The 18,243-nt window shown below is 46.6% G+C and overlaps 1 non-coding gene across 1 annotated transcript; it reads left to right on the forward strand.

The window, feature by feature from the left end:
• The first annotated feature begins 8,052 nt into the window (after nucleotides 1-8,052).
• TRNAG-UCC lies at nucleotides 8,053-8,124 on the forward strand. Its single transcript has one exon. It is a non-coding gene; the product is annotated as a tRNA-Gly (tRNA).
• The last annotated feature ends 10,119 nt before the right edge of the window (nucleotides 8,125-18,243 follow it).

The raw sequence follows: 18,243 nt of genomic DNA on the forward strand, positions 1-18,243 counted from the left end.
TATATATATATATATTGTGAGAGATTAGCTCGTGGGGATCACCTTTTCTGAAATCACAGTCTGTAAGCAGGCACTTTCTTTTAAGTCTGGCGGATGCCAGATTTTATTTATAAACGGTTTGCAGATTAAAATAAACAAAACAATAAATTAAATCCTTGCCGTCCGGCGCTAAACTAAACAAACAGGATCTCCTCTCTATACAGTGTGGGGCTAGTCCCTGACACCCACAAAACATGTAGTAAAGCAAACCTTTTCAGTCCAGCACCCAGCGCTCCCCTCACTCAGGTCCCTTCCTGAGTTTCAAGCCAGAGCCCTGTTGTGCTCTCTTCCTGGACATTTAAAGTCCAGCTGATTGTGGACTCCAGTAGACCCAAACATCCGGACCGGAATCCTAGCCAGGCCCAGAGGCTGTAAAACCCGGAATGGATTCCGGTTCAGTCTCTCATAATGGAACGTATGCGAGGTGAAATGTACCTATGATCATGTATCGCACCTCGCATACTGTCACATATCCTCCCCCTCTGCTCAAGCCCCTGCGGCTGAGCACTTGACCCAACCATACAGTGCACACGGGAGAGGGCATCTGCATTATTTTGGAGCTTCCCTGGCCTGTGCTCCACCGTAAATTTAAAAGGCTGTAGAGCCAGGAACCACCTTGTCACACGAGCATTTTTCTCCCTGTTATCACACATCCACTTCAGGGGAGCATGGTCTGTGACCAGCTTAAATGACCTCCCCAGTAGGTAATACCTCAGGGAGTCTAAGGCCCACTTAATGGCGAGACACTCCTTTTCTACGATGGCATAATTTTTCTCGTGCTTGTTCAGCTTCCTGCTCAGGTATACCACTGGGTGCTCCTCACCATCCCTGATCTGTGACAGTACGGCCCCTAGTCCCACCTCAGAGGCATCCGTCTGTATAACAAACTCCTGGCTAAAATCCGGGGTTACTAGTACGGGTACCATACAAAGAGCCTGTTTTAACTTCTGAAATGCCCCCTCGGCTTCGGGGTTCCATTTGACCATGACCGACCCCTTACCCTTCGTTAGATCGGTCAAGGGGGCGGCAATGGTGGCAAAATTGGGTATAAAACGCCTGTAATACCCCGTAATGCCCAGGAAGGCCCTCACTTGTTTTTTATTGACTGGTTGGGGCCATTTTTGAATTGCCTCAATCTTATTGGTCTGCGGCTTGACCATTCCCCGGCCAATAATGTACCCAAGGTATTTGGCCTCCTCCAGGCCTATGGCACATTTCTTTGGATTGGCCGTGAGATGTGCTTCCCTAAGGGAATCTACGACCGCTTGTACACGGAGCAGGTGCGATTCCCAATCTGGGCTGTGTATGACCACATCGTCCAAGTACGCCGCTGCATACGAGCGATGTGGTCTCAAAATTTTGTCCATCATTCGCTGGAATGATGCAGGGGCTCCGTGCAGACCAAACGGCATCCGCTTATACTGAAACGAGCCCTCAGGAGTGGAAAAGGCAGTCTTCTCCTTGGCCGATTCAGTAAGCGGTATCTGCCAATAACCTTTCGTTAGGTCTAGGGTCGTTATGTAGCGAGCCTGTCCCAACCTGTCCACAAGTTCGTCGACCCGGGGCATCGGGTAGGCGTCAAATTTGGACACACTGTTAAGTTTTCTAAAATCATTACAAAACCTAATACTGCCATCAGGTTTTGGGACCAGCACTATGGGACTTGACCACTCACTGTGAGACTCCTCGATCACATCCAACTCTAACATATTTTTTATTTCTTCCGCAACTGCCTCTCGCCGGGCCTCTGGAATTCTATATGGTTTTACATTTACCCGAACCCCTGGTTCCGTCACTATGTCATGTTGGATCGTGTTGGTCAGTCCGGGTAAGGGGGAGAAAAAGTCTCTATTTTTCTGCACGAATGCCCTAACGTCACTTTGCTGTGCTACAGACAGGGAATCCGTGATGGGAACGTCAGGTATCACGGGTATCCGGTCTGTTGGAAGTGGGGACGTGGCCAGTAAAGTCTCTCGGTCCTTCCAGGGCTTTAAGAGATTTACATGGTAAATTTGGTGTGGTTTCCTTTTCCCTGGCTGGTAGACTTTGTAGTTTACCTCCCTCGCCCTTTGGACAACCTCAAAGGGACCCTGCCACTTGGCTAAAAACTTGCTTTCTACCGTGGGAACCAGTACCAACACTCTGTCCCCCGGGTTGAAAGTACGGACCTTGGCACCCCGGTTATAGACCCTCCTTTGGGCCTCCTGGGCTCGCTCCATATGTTCCCGTACTAGGGGCAGAACGGCTGCAATTCGGTCCTGCATCAAGGAGACGTGCTCTATGATGCTCCTATATGGGCTGACCTCTCCTTCCCACGTTTCTTTAGCAATATCTAGCAGGCCCCTGGGATGCCTACCATACAAGAGCTCAAAGGGGGAATAGCCTGTGGAGGCCTGTGGAACCTCTCGTATGGCAAACATGAGATATGGTAGCAAAAAATCCCAGTCTCTCCCATCCTTGTCAACCACCTTTTTCAACATACTCTTCAAGGTTTTATTAAACCTTTCGACCAGACCATCTGTCTGGGGGTGGTAGACAGAAGTACGGAGATGGGAGATTTTGTACAATCTACACAATTCCTTGGTAACCCTTGACATAAAAGGGGTGCCTTGATCGGTCAAGATCTCTTTTGGGATCCCTACTCGACTAAACACCTGGACTAATTCCTTGGCAATAACCTTGGCGGAGGTGTTACGCAAGGGTATGGCCTCAGGATAGCGAGTCGCATAGTCCAGGATCACCAGAATATGCTGGTGACCTCGGGCAGATTTCACGACCGGCCCCACCAGGTCCATGCCAATCCTTTCAAAGGGGACCTCAATTATTGGTAGAGGAACAAGGGGGCTGCGAAAATGGGGCGATGGTGCTGACATTTGGCACTCGGGGCACGATTCACAGTACTCCTTGACCTCTGCATGCAAACCGGGCCAGAAGAATCTTTGGGTGATTCTCTCCCTGGTTTTTTCGACCCCGAGATGTCCCCCCATTACGTGACCATGAGCCAGGTCTAGCACCACCCTGCGAAAGGGTTTGGGAACCAGTAGCTGTTCTACCTCTTCCTCTCCATGTTTTATCACCCGATATAACAAATGGTTTTTAATTGCCATGTAGGGAAAGGACACCACCCAATTAGGATCCACCGGTTCCCCATCCAACACCTTAACATTTTCCCTGGCATTCATGAGGGTGGGCTCTCGCAGCTGCTCGGTACAGAAATCTTCCCTCCTGACCTCCAAGTCGGGTACCACATTTTGGCTACTCTCCATGTCAGGGTCAGGCGAGGTTTCCTGTTCGTTACCCTCAGGCTGGGTGCTAGCTTCTAAGTCCTCCGGTTCCCCAGCCATGGCAGGGAATGGTGGAGGATCTCCGGCCTCCTCGATCCCACCAACAGCATGCCCTTCCCTTTGGCAAAACGGGTCTGGTGAGAGTTCTCGAGTTTCCCCAGGAGGGGGAGCGCTATCTACGGGCCTCCCTTCACTCTCCCATAACTTCCAAAAATGAGGAAAGTCCCTTCCCACTAAGGCTTCATGGAGCAGTGAAGGTACCACCCCCACTGAATGTGTTACACAGCCCCAGGGGGTATCAACCTCAACCACCGCTGTCTGGTAGTCCCGAGTGTCCCCATGGATGCATATTACCCCAATACAACTGGGGTGTAGTTTTGCGGGATCTACACACACACTCCTGACTAAGGTCACCACACTACCAGAGTCTAGCAGGGCTGTAAGAGGCTTGTAGCAGGGCCTTTAACATTTCTTCCATTTTCAGAAAAGTGCCCGCTGAATCCACCACGTGTGAGAGATTAGCTCGTGGGGATCACCTTTTCTGAAATCACAGTCTGTAAGCAGGCACTTTCTTTTAAGTCTGGCGGATGCCAGATTTTATTTATAAACGGTTTGCAGATTAAAATAAACAAAACAATAAATTAAATCCTTGCCGTCCGGCGCTAAACTAAACAAACAGGATCTCCTCTCTATACAGTGTGGGGCTAGTCCCTGACACCCACAAAACATGTAGTAAAGCAAACCTTTTCAGTCCAGCACCCAGCGCTCCCCTCACTCAGGTCCCTTCCTGAGTTTCAAGCCAGAGCCCTGTTGTGCTCTCTTCCTGGACATTTAAAGTCCAGCTGATTGTGGACTCCAGTAGACCCAAACATCCGGACCGGAATCCTAGCCAGGCCCAGAGGCTGTAAAACCCGGAATGGATTCCGGTTCAGTCTCTCATAATGGAACGTATGCGAGGTGAAATGTACCTATGATCATGTATCGCACCTCGCATACTGTCACAATATATATATATATATATATAATGAAATAATGTAGGTGAAAGTGCTAAACCGGATTCTTCTTTTTTTATTGCAGATGTACGCAGTATTTACTACAGAAACGGCTCACAAGGCAGGACTGCCCTAGTGAGCAAGACAGAATATGAACGCTACATTGAGGCTCCACCAGCATGTGACGTTCACACGGAGGCTCCACCAGCATGTGACGTTCACACGGAGGCTCCACCAGCATGTGATGTTCACACGGAGGCTCCACCAGCACGTGACGTTCACACGGAGGCTCCACCAGCACGTGACATTCACACGGAGGCTCCACCAGCACGTGACGTTCACACGGAGGTTCCACCAGCATGTGACGTTCACACAGAGGCTCCACCAGCACGTGATGTTCACACGGAGGCTCCACCAGCATGTGACGTTCACACGGAGGCTCCACCAGCATGTGACGTTCACACGGAGGCTCCACCAGCATGTGACGACGTTCACAACCAGACTACTCCAGAATGTGACGACGTTCACAACCAGACTACTCCAGAATGTGACGACGTTCACAACCAGACTGCTCCAGCATGTGACGACGTTCACAACCAGACTACTCCAGAATGTGACGACGTTCACAACCAGACTGCTCCAGAATGTGACGACGTTCACAACCAGACTGCTCCAGAATGTGACGACGTTCACAACCAGACTGCTCCAGAATGTGACGACGTTCACAACCAGACTGCTCCAGAATGTGACGACGTTCACAACCAGACTGCTCCAGAATGTGACGACGTTCACAACCAGACTGCTCCAGAATGTGACGACGTTCACAACCAGACTACTCCAGAATGTGACGACGTTCACAACCAGACTACTACAGAATGTGACGACGTTCACAACCAGACTACTCCAGAATGTGACGACGTTCACAACCAGACTACTCCAGAATGTGACGACGTTCACAACCAGACTACTCCAGAATGTGACGATGTTCACAACCAGACTACTCCAGAATGTGACGACGTTCACAACCAGACTACTCCAGAATGTGACGACGTTCACAACCAGACTACTCCAGAATGTGACGACGTTCACAACCAGACTACTCCAGAATGTGACGTTCACAACCAGACTACTCCAGAATGTGACGTTCACAACCAGACTACTCCAGAATGTGACGTTCACAACCAGACTACTCCAGAATGTGACGTTCACAACCAGACTACTCCAGAATGTGATGTTCATAATGAGACCCCTCAAGAATGTGACAGTCATGAAAAGAATTCACCAGCATGTGACTTTCACACAGAGACTCCACCAGCATGTGACGAAGATGGAGGCAAGGTCACCAGAAAGGATAGGCACATACTAGTGGTAGGGGATTCAGTTATTGGAAGAATACAGAGGGCAATCTGTCACAAAGACCATTATCGCCAAACAGTATGTTGTTTCCCGGGCGCTCGGGTTCGGAACATTGCAGATTGCATGGACAAATTATTGGATGGTGCTGGAGAGGACCCAGCTGTCATGGTATATATCGGTACCAATGACAAAGTTAGAGAAAGATGGAGCGCCATACAAAATGATTTCAGGGACTTGGGGGCCATATTGAAGAAAAGGTCCGCCAAGGCAATATTTTCTGAAATACTGCCTGTACCTCGAGCCACGCCACAGAGACAGCAAGAGCTTATGGTACTTAACAAGTGGCTGAGGAACTGGTGCAGGGAGGAAGGGTTTGACTTCATGGCAAACTGGGCTGACTTTTCAGGCCGTTACCATCTTTATAGTAGTGACGGATTGCACTTAAATGGGAGGGGTGCAGCTTTCTTGGGATTGAAGATGGCCAAAATGTTGGAAGAAAAGTTAAAACTAGGTGATGAGAAGAGGACGATTTGCTAGTGAATATAAGGGAGAGGATCTTAATTTCAAGTCATCATGACAGGAATCCACTACGTCATCAATCTCTTAAAAGATTCTCATAAGAAGCTTCTGAATCACCAACTATCAATTTAGATGGATAAACAAGACAGACAATTGGCTGTTCCTAGAAGAAGACTCAACAAAAAGTCTGAGGAACCTTCCCAGGGGCCAGGTACGGCTGTACCAACACAGGTCCCTACACTGATGGCGGCTGCCACTCAAGTAACCGGAGGGTCTTCCCATCAGCCCTCTATTTACCTAACTGCAGCTTGTGCAGAAGCTTTGAGGTTCGACAATACATTGCCCAAACATAATCACCTGTAAAAAAAAGTGCCTAAGATATTGGTGGTAAACAGCCTGCTAGGCCCGAGGGGAACCGAACCAAACCCTCCAAAAGCTGCCTCATATCCAAAAGTTGCCAAGAGTGTAAATGTAGACATTAAGCTTTAAGGTTAATCAAAAATATCACATTCTAAAGTGAAAGGTAGAACAAAAGGGGCAGTATGGAAGAGGGAGAGAGGGAGGAAAGGGGGGAGAAGGGAAGGTTGGAGGAAGAAGGGGGTGAGGGTTGGGGGGAACCCCCACACCCCTTCCTTACCCACAACTTTCCATCCCCCCTACTTTCCTCCCTCTCTGCCTCTTCCATACTCCTCCTCCCCTTGTTCTACCTTTCCCTTTAGAATATGAGATTTTGATTAACCTTAAAGCTTAATGTCTACATTTACACTCTTGGCAACTTTTGGATACGAGCCAGCTTTTGGAGGACTTGGTTTGGTTCCCCCGGGCCTAGCAGGCTGTTTACCACCAACATCTCAAGCACATTTTTACAGGTTATATGTTTGATCTATGTATTGTCGATTGACATAAAGTAATTGATTATGTTGTGAAGTTTGGAGGCCGGTATGTTTTTAAGGCATGTGTTGGACCGGCTATAAGAGGTGGTTGAAGGCCAGTATGTTTTTGAGGCAGGTGTTGGACCGGCTATAAGGAGGAGGTTGGAGGCCGGTATGTTTTTGAGGCGTGTGTTGGACTGGCTATAAGAGGAGGTTGGAACTCTTTTTGTCTTCAGAGGCGGGAGAAGTCTTCCCAGCTTTCTTTAGCTTTTTCTTTTCTCTGCTGGAGAAATGAGAACTCTTCCCGCCAGTGAGGTCCTTCATGGAGAGGTCCAAGGCCTCACTCACACGGGGTGTATGAATCTGTACCCTGTGTGGGGGCTGCATTAACCCCAAAAAGGACATCCATGTGGGTGCAGTTGCACGGACGCACCCTGGGTGCGTTCGGGGCCGTGCACCGGCGCCCACACAGATGTCACATTGGGTACAGTCACTGCACCCCAGTTGACAGCAATGGGACTGCCTACACGGCATGCTGGGAACACCTGTGCATCCCCGTTCCGGTAAACACGCCCCTCCCATGGGATACGGATTCATACCCCCCCCCCCCCCCGTGTGAATGAGGCCTAAGGGTGAATGGAATATTTAGCTCCATTGTGTTGCGAATTTGGAGACCACTGTACCCCTCTTTGTTATTTGGGTGTGTTTTACTATAGGAGTGTTACAGAGTGTAGTTTAGGATAAGTTTGGATTTCTTGTAAAGGCACTTTGAGTGAACATAAGTGATTTACCCCGCTCAGTGGGGGTGGGCCTTAGAGAACAGAGGCCTTAAATGGGCAGCACAGAGGCTTAGTGGTGAGCCTTGCAGCACTGGGGTCCTTGTTTCAGATTCTGACCAGGACACTATCTGCATGGAGTTTGCATGTTCTCCCTGTGGGTTTCCTCCGGGTATTTCGGTTTCCTCTCACACTACAAAGACATGCTACTTTTGCGTTGGTGGTGCAGTGGTAAGCATAGCTGCCTTCCAAGCAGCTGACCCGGGTTCAATTCCCGGCCAACGCCATTTCCAATACTTGGAGTCCTCAGAGAGAGAAGCGATATACAAGGTCAATGCAGAGTATATATTACCGGTGGAATAGAGCAGTGTTCGGGGTAAATCACTTATGTTCACTCAAAGTGCCTTTACAAGAAATCCAAACTTATCCTAAACTACAATCTGTAACACTCCTATAATAAAACACACCCAAATAACAATAAAGAGGGGTACAGTGGTCCCCAAATTAGCAACACAATGGAGCTAAATATTCCATTCACCCTTAGGCCTCATTCACACAGGGGGGGTATGAATCAGTACCCCATGGGAGGGGCGTGTTTATCGGAACAGGGATGCACAGGTGTTCCCAGCATGCCGTGTAGGCAGTCCCATTGCTGGCACAGGCGAGACCATAACTGACGGGGGGGGCACAGGCGAGACCATAACTGACAGGGGGGCACAGGCGAGGCCATAACTGACGGGGGGGCACAGGCAAGACCATAACTGGCAGGGGGGCACAGGTAAAGTTGTTAATATTTCATTTTTGTAACCTAATTCTGCATAAAACATTTAAGTGCAATTTTATGAGAAAATAACGCCTAGGGGAGGGGCATGGTTGGGGGGGCGGGGCAACTGGTGGCCAGTAACCCTTAAGGCCTGGCTAGTAGGACTTGACATTTTGAGCCCTGGAATAGGGGATTTGTTGCAACTACAAAAAAAAAAAAGACACCGGTTACCCAACATGTGGGACCGGCACAGACCAGTATGCTAAAATCAGGTGACAACAAATTCATCCACTTTCCAGAGGTCACTGAATTGTAAACCGGAGGAAGAGACCAGCGAGGAGCAAACCGCGTTATTAACCACTTCCATACAGGGCACTTACGTACCTTCCCGCCCAAGCCACTTTGAATGGCAATTGCGCGGTCATGCTACACTGTACCCAAACAAAATTGGCGTCCTTTTTTACCCACAAATAGAGCTTTCTTTTGGTGGTATTTGATCACCTCTGCGATTTTTTTTTTTGCGCAACAACTAAAAAAAGACTGAAAATTTTGAAAAACGTTTTTATTTTTTTCTGTAATTTTTTTGTAAATAAGTAAGTTTTCTCTTTCAATTACGGGCACTGATATGGTGGCACTGATGGGCACAGATGAGATGGCACTGATGGACATCGACGAGGTAGTACTGACGGGCACAGATGAGGTAGCACTGATTGGCGGCGCTGGTATGCGGCACTCATGGGCACACATAGGCGGCACTCATGGGCACACATAGGCGGCACTCATGGGCGGCACTGATGGGCACTCATGGGCGGCACTGATGGGCACTCATGGGCGGCACTGGGCACTCATGGGCGGCACAGATGGGCACTCATGAGCGGCACAGATGGGCACTGTGGGGTGGCACTTATGGGTGGCACAGATGGGCACTGTGGGGTCAGACGCGAGTGAGGAAGAGCCATCAACGGCTCTTCCTGTTTACATCGTGATCAGCCGTGGTTGGACACGGCTGATCACGTGGTAAAGAGTCTCCGTGAGAGACTCTTTACCGAGATCGGTGTTGCGGGGTGTCAGACTGACACCGTGCAACAACGATCGCCAAGATGCACGCCCCCGGGGGGGCGCAGCGGCTCAGAATCCTGAGGACGTCATATGACGTCCTGTCATGATTCTACAACCACTTTGCCGACGTCAATCTGTCATTGGCGGGCGGCAAGTGGTTAAAGGAAAACCCCGACCATGGCAAATGGGGGTGGGTAAGGGTTAAACCACCTATCCTATGGTTGTTGCTGACATATAAGTAACATGTGTGCCAAGTTTCATGTTAATATCTTTAGCCGTTTGGACGTGATGCTGGAACATACATACATACATACATACACACACTTGAGTTTTATATATATAGATTATTATAAAGCACTTCCTGCTTCCTCCTTGAAAATAATTAGCCGGCTATTGCAGCAAACAACCCATAGATGGCTCCCTTATCAACACAATAATATTGTGATAGTAGACAGTAAGACTGTGGTATCAGCTTGAGGTCAAGCAGTTGACGAGCAACTACCAGACCATGAATGAAGACAATAATCATTTCTGCAAAGAGTTTGCATTCAGGTCCATGCCATCGATTTCAACAGGCTAAACGAAATGCCTGTGCACCCCACATGGATGAACTTTACATGGTTGTACGCATCAGTACGATTATGTGAATGATGCCATAGACACAGCAAGTAAGGTTAAGTAATGGATCAACTGTAAATAAATCTTTCATAACTAAAGCTACAAAATTATATTAAATATCTAGAGTGAATATATTCAGATTCTTGCATAGGCCCAGTTGTGACTGGCTCTGTTCTCCTAAGCTCGCCATAGTTACGTTTATTAATCCTGTCATAAAATGTTACAAGCAGCTACCGAGAGGTACCTGTATGTTTCTCCTGAGTACACCAGACAATATGCAAATACCAACTTCAAACTCTGAATGCAGATCTGTAGCCCACAGTTCTATAGTTCAGACAGGCTCAGTACATTGCAATGCATGGTCCAGGGTTGTGTGCCAGATGTCCAGTTACTCGCTGGCTCTGTTAAATCAGTGTTTTTCAACTCCAGTCCTCAAGGCACACCAACAGTTCATGTTTTCAGGCTTTCCATTATTTTGCACATGTGATTTGATCAGTTTCACTGCCTTAGTAATCACCACAGCCGTTTCATCTAAAGGAAATCCTGAAAACATGACCTGTTGGTGAGCCTTGAGGACTGGAGTTGAAAAACACTGTGTTAAAGGACACCTGGCAAAAAAAACGGAAAATTGTATACTCACCTTTCTGTAATTTTCCTTTCCTGACGCATCTTCATGGCAGCACACAACCTGACAGGATTGGTTAGCTATAAATTTGAAGGGGAGACGCCCAGCAGCATTCTCTGTATATATCATCATAAAACAGCAGGGCGGGCATCTGTGTGCTGCCATGAAGATGCGTCAGGAAAGGAAAATTACGGAAAGGTGAGTATACAATTTTCCGTTTTCCTGACGCATTCATGGCAGCACACACTGGGAAATAACTTGCCAGACGGGAGGGTGCAAGAAAACAGTAATATTTATTCTCTATAGCGCTGAGGAATTGGCTCTAAGAACAGATCTGCCAAAGTCGACGGTAGCCAGGAGAGCAGAATCCACTCTGTAGTGAGAAATGAAGATGTGTTGGGAAGACCAAGTTGCTGCTCTGCCTATGGTTTCCGGTGAAATCCCGCAATATGCTGCCCAAGAAGTGGCCACTGCCCCTGTCGAATGAGCCCTAAATGCTCTTTAGGAGTCGTAAGTTGCTGGATGGAATAGGTCTCCGCGATAGCCCTAACAACCAAGAGGTAATGGTACGGGAGGTAGCTGGCTGACCTCGTCTGCTCCCGTGTGGGATAATTAAGACAGAATCCGTCTTCCTGAGATGTAGCTGTGAAGTAACTGGAGATGGTAGGTTTGACATCCTAGGCATGGGACTCGCCCCTCTCATTAGTAAAAGACGGAAGGACGATGTCCTGGTTATAATGAAGGGAGGAAGTTACCCTTGGATAAAAATGGTCTGAGGGCTTCAGAACCACTCTGTCAGGGGAGAACACTAAATAGGGGTTCCGTAGCCATAAGTGCTTGTATCTCCGACGTCCTCTTAGCTGAGGTGATAGCAATACGGGAAGCCATCTTCAGAGCTAGGTTCCACGGTGAGACTAAGTTGAATGGAGAAAAGGGTGGATTGGACAGGGCCTCGAGTACTACACAGAGATCCCCTGTTGGAAAGGCTGGCCTCCTAGGTGGTCTGATCTTACGCAGGCCCTGAGCAACAGAGTGACCGGATGATGAAGAGCCCATCTAGTACCCGTCATGGCTGAAAGGGCGGATACTTGCACCTTCAGGGTACCCGGGCCCGGGCCCTTGTTAAGCCCTGACTGAAGAAATTCAAGAATTTGAGATGGGATTCCAATGTCTTTGCTGCGACGACACGAACCTCTCCAAGATCCTAGTATAGGTGACATCAGTGGAGCTCCTTAGAGCTTGTAATAAGGTTGATATTACCTCCTGAGAGTATCCTAGTTCCCCTAACCTAGCCCTCTCAACTTCCAAGCTGGCAAATGCAGCTTCTCTGGGCTGGATGGAAGAATTGCCTCTGATGTATGAGATCCCAGGTTACTGGAAGATGTATTGGAGGCCGCGTACCTAGTTGTAGCAGGGTCGTAAACCATGGCCTCCTCGGTCGGAACGGTATTAGTACAATAACCGTGGCTGAGGACCTCCGAAGTCGGGACAGGAATCTTGTAATCCGAGAAGTTGGAAGAAAAATGTACCCCAGCTCGAAGCTCCATGGAAGAACTAGGAAGTTTGTCCCTTCGGCTGATGGAAAGTGGGCTCTGGACAGGAACCTCTGACACTTGGAGTTCTTTGGCGTGGCCGCTAGGTCGACTTCTGGTATTCCACAAGTTTTTGTAAGAATGGAGAATACCTGTTGGTTCAGGGACCATTCGTTGTTTGAAAGTGTCTCTCGGCTTAGGTAGTTGGCCAACGAATTCTGTGTTGCCGGGACGTATACTGCCCATAGATCTAACAGGTGCACTTGTGCCCTTTCCAATATGGGCAAACTTCCTCTTGAAGCGTGCGACTCCTGATGCCCCCCTGTATCTGGATACATGACACCGCTACTTGTTGTCCATCCTGATCAGGACACTCTTCCCCTCTAGAAGAGGCGCAACGGCCAGGAGAGCCTGAAAGGCTGCTCTGAGCTCTAAAATATTTGACACTATGCCCTGAGCCCGAAAGTGCCACTGTCCTTGGGCTACTTCATCTAGATAGTGTGGACCCCATCCCCCTTGGCTGGCGTCCGATGTTACTACTTCTGGACTTGGGGGAACTATTGGAATGGACTCCCTGAGGTTGGACGGGTGTGTCCACCACCATACTAATTGCTTTACCCAGTTCGGGATGTGAATGGTTTGGAGTATTGACGTTCCATTCCACTGCCTGAGAAAGGAGTTCTGTAAGACTTGCATGTGTCACAGGGGCCACTGTATCAAAGGTATGAATGCTGACATGGACCCCCGGGTACTGAGGCAGGCTCTGACAGTAGACGTCTGGATGATAGCAGATTCTGTACCTTCTGGAGTAAGGGCTTCAGCCTCTCTTGAGGGAGTTGCACCCGGTACAACCTGGTATATTATTCTGCCCCTAGGAACACCCTGACTTGCTGAATGCTCTGGGTGCTGAGGCGATGCCGAATAAGGGGCACCAAAATTGGAAATGAGATTGATAGATTGAGAACCGAAGGGACCTCTGGAAGGCGGGATGATCGGGACGTGAAGGTAAACGTCCGAAAAATCAATCGGTAGAGAAACGTCTCTAGCGAGTCGCATTAAAGATGAATCGACCGTAGTTGCATTGATCAAAGAATTGATCCTAGACTCCCACAAGGGGTACAATCTGCAAACTTGTTGCTCATACTGGGCCGCTTATGCGATCTCCCCCACTCATCCTTTATGAGGTTTTCCAGCTCTTTGATGAAGGGAAATGATTCAGGACCCCCTTTTCAGCACCAGGAAATATTTCTGAACCTTCAGAGGTTCTGCCATAACCCCTTCCCAGCCGATCGCTTCCTCGACTGAATGGGCAAATGGTTCAACTAAAAGAAGAGACAGTCCGACGCCTGCTCACACTCCTCATTCTTAGAGAGGGTTTTTGCAGCCTGGCGTAACGGCCGGGTGCTGGGCGATGTGCTTGGGGAAGGATCGCCCACAATTGATCCCTGTGCGATTCTCCTAGGAGCTCAGTATATACTCTGGCCTCCGAATCCTTGGTTACTTCAATGAAGCACGAGCGCCAGGCCAATTCCCCTGGCAAGGCTGGCGCCCCGCATATTTGGCAAACATTTGCTGTGGTGCGGGTAAGATAGCTCCATCTGGGATGAAGGTAATCGTCTGCGGTGGGACCGACTATGACAGGAGTGGCTGTGACGCGAGCGGCTATGCCTTGATTGAAGAAAGCAAGAGGGTAACCTTGAGTGACTTCTTGCGCCTTCTGCCGGAAGCATGGCTAGAATCTCCCTCTGTGCCGCAAACTTGCGTCTTTTGACCCGATAGGGCTACCAAAACTGTAGCGTCAGTGGCCAAGCTCTCTTTTTTTGTCTCTTCTCTACTTACCACCTTCTGGACGGCCTCTATACCTGGTCAGCTGATGGTGGTCTGCGAGGGCAGTGGCCCCCATGAGGATAGCAGGGAGACAGCCCGGAAAGGTGGGAAAAAAGAGAGAAGGGAAAACATTACAATATGTCCCTCCCCCCCCCAACATTTCTATTTATTAAATATAATAATTTTATATACATATATCTATCCTTATTTTATTTTTTGGATTATATTAATTGTTTAATTATGGATATACTTTCTCCTATAATAAGTTATAAATTAATATATAAATGTATTATATCTTCTATGCTATTTGTTCCTATTTTTTTTTTTTTTGTGTAATCAATTGGCCCAGGCTGAACTGGGATGAGCCTGCACACACCTGGTGCAATCTTCACTCTGAGTAGAGCAGAGCAGCAGGACTGCAGCCAGAACTACAGAGCGATAGGACTGTTTCCTTTTTTTTTTTTTTTTTTTTTTTAAACGGCGCCGTCATTTGGAAGAGGGCAGAGGAGACCGGCGGCATCCTCACTGAGCTGCGTGCATGCGCAGAGCGCTGAGGGGTACGCGGCGGTGACCCCGAGAGTATGGGGTGTCAGAGGAACCACAGGGCTCAGCAGAGCTGAGAAAAAAACAACAGGCAGGCAAAGGTACAAAACTGACTAACCTTAGGTGGCAAATGTAATGATACAAATACCTTTGTGGAAGCACACACTGAACTGCAAGGAAAGACAGAGCGAAAGTGGGGGCCACTGCGAGATTTGAAGCTTCTTTAAAGCTTGCTACAGATGCCAGTATAATTCCAGAGCCCCTGAGACCACCAGAACGGGGTTCCCACCATAAAGCTAATTTAGAGACTGTACAGGAGGGACTTCCAAACAGGAGAGGCTGAACCTGCTGGGGCGATCTGCGGTAAGAGGCATGCTTCTTGCTTGTTCGTCCAATCTGTCAGGTGAGGATAAAAAAAGAGAATGCTGCGGGGCGTCTCCCCTTCAAATTTATAGCTAACCAATCCTGTCAGGTTGTGGAGGCGGAGTCACAACCCAGTGTGTGCTGCCATGAATGCGTCAGGAAAAAACGATGCAAGCATCGTGGAGCGGAAGATCAATCTGCCCCATTAGATCGCACACATACACTGCACCTCCCTATTTGCCTTTACCCAGACTGCCTGCCATCACCCCCCTCCCTTGGCTTGAGTGCCTTATGATAAACACAGCCATATTGAATATTGGAAGGGATGGTTGCTCCTTGCAAATGGCATTCGTCTGCACAGGTTTAATTCTTAAAAAGGTGAATTAATGTTTTGTTCCTCTTTTCTTTACACGCAAATTCATGAGAAATATGCAGCAATCACACTGTTTATCAACGTGACAAGTCGGATTTTACCAAATACAGCAAAAAGAGGAAATGACGAAAATGTGAACAATATGAAAATGTGGTTGATGAATAAATGGAAAATATAATTGAAACAAGAAAAGAAAGAGAAAGCAAAACCATAAATATTTGACAAATGTGCACTTTAAGAGCTCGAATGTATAGATGTAACAATAAGCAATAGTGATATTCTACTATGACGAAAAATGTTATGTATATATTTATTTTTTTAGTTTAGTCCAGCTGCATGTAAAACTTACTTGTATGGGTAGGCACTGAATGGTTAAATTACCCCCCCCCCCCCCCCCAGCTTCTCATTTGTCTTTAGTACTCAGTTTGTGGTACCACATCCTCCCACAACATCACAAGAAAGGTGTCACTGCCTCACAAGTGGATTCCCCAATTATTTTTTGTACACTTTCAAGATTTACAAAGAGTTTATAAAAAAACAACATGCCATTTAGCTTCTCTATCCATTCAGTGTAAAGTGGTCTTTGTGACAGGACAAGCTGTTCGTGAAAATTGGTACCTGGGTTGCCAACCATCAGTATGAACAGTTTGTACAAAAAAATAATAAAGATACATATTTCTCCCTTTTGTACGTCTGTGGATGGGAGAAACTGAGTGACAGGTGATTTACATATCTCATGCACAAGCCTTATAGAGGCTTGTGTCTTTGCCTCTCACAGCTCTTTAGAATGTAGATGGCTGTGTATCTGCACATGCGCAGGAGCAACATGAGCGCTCTCTGCCTCTTCACAGAACGCGTTCTGCCACTCTTGTGCATGCACTTTAGTCTCCCCTGGTGCAAGGCTCGTCCTCGCAACGCTGGCTGGCCAGGGGAGTAAAGTGGTGGGCAGGGGAATCCTTTGACGTCACGACTCCGCCCACCGAGTGCCGGACAGCAGATTCACCTGCGGATTCTGCAATATTGTAGGGCTCCACACAGCTGAAGGGGTGAGTTTTGACATGCAGGAGGCATGTATATCCTTCTAGATGTACACCATTTGTAAAATCTAAACAATGACAGTGGGTTTACATCCACTTTAATGTTTCTGTTGAATGAGTCGATACTGGCCAATATTCAGCCTTTGTGTACCAGCTTCACTCACTAATGAAAAAATTGAAAACAAATTAAGATAAATTTGAAGGCTTTTTAAAGTTCCCTTTATTAGTATTTTTAAAATATCAATAAAATAACTTCAAAACTACATAATACGTGCCTTAAAATGAAATGTTTACATAACTATAAAAATAGAAATATAAAGAAATAATTTCCTTTATTAACACTAGTCCACAAATTTAACAAATGGCAGGTACAATATTAGATACAAAATCTTTGGGCATAAAACCAAGAAAAAATACATACGGTATATCATTTTTTACAAACAGAATGCCATTCAAAATGTACATATTTAGAAAAAAATATTCATATATACACTATATGTGTAATTTTCTGTACATTCATTCACGGCCCCAGAAAACTATGCTTCAAATCTGCAACAAGCAACATGTTTTCTGAGAAAACGTAATTAGTTTAATATTAATTGTTTGGTTTGCAAAGATAATTCACAAGTTAGCACCCAAGTATTAGATTATGTTTTAATTTATCAAAACATTCACTTCAATGTAAAATCTAGTTGACAGGTCCAATATGAAACCTTATTGTAATGGAAAATAAGACAGTTTGCGTTTTCAGCTGCAGTCTGTAATTACAGACTAACTTGAAGTTATAAACGTGTTCAGAACATTTTTTTTAGAACAGTTACAAATTATAATACATGTTTGTTGCTTCTTAAATACAGATATTCAAGCACTGTAAACAAAATTGCATTAATAATTTTGGACAAGATTTAAAAAAAAAAAAAAATGACCCACTCCCTACATACTGATAATTCAAGGATCACTTTAATGAATAAGTAACAATGGTATATACTGCTAGCTTTATTAAATTACATTACAAAGTGAAAAGATTTGTAGCAACCTGTAGCAATCAACAAGGACCAATGATAGCGAACATCTGATGGTTTGCTATGGATTATTCCACTTCATAACACTTTATTTTCTAAACAAAAAAATAATATAGCCATCCATGACTGTAAAGTTCTAAAACCGGTAAAAAGAACGTGACTTTGCTTTCTAGTGTTCTAATCTGTGCTTAAAAGAAAAAATACCAAAAAAAAAAAAAAAAAGTGAAACCCAATTAATTTAAAAAAAAGTAATGCTTTGTAAAATGTAAGGGAGTACATATCTGCATACACCATGTGTGGTTAAATGTACATGTCTGCATACACCATGTGTGGTTAAATGTACATGTGGTGGATTTCATTAAATGTACAGAATGTATCACAAGTACACTTGTGTATGGCATGGTCTTCTGTTCTACCCTACGAATAAAATGGGTGCCTTTACACAGGCATGATATCCATGAGTTCAAACATCGTCACTGATAGCCGAGATGGATGGAAGTTTTTACATAATGTAAATCAAAGCCAATCAGTGCTTTAATCATGAAGATTCATGCAACTGTTAGGGCGCCATAATTTAACCTCTTGACCACCGCCCCATGTCAAAAAGACGTCCTCCTTTTTAAAGTTGAATATCTCGATAACG

The sequence above is a fragment of the Rana temporaria genome, chromosome 1, assembly GCF_905171775.1.
Source record: "Rana temporaria chromosome 1, aRanTem1.1, whole genome shotgun sequence".
NCBI classification, from domain to species: Eukaryota; Metazoa; Chordata; class Amphibia; order Anura; family Ranidae; genus Rana; species Rana temporaria.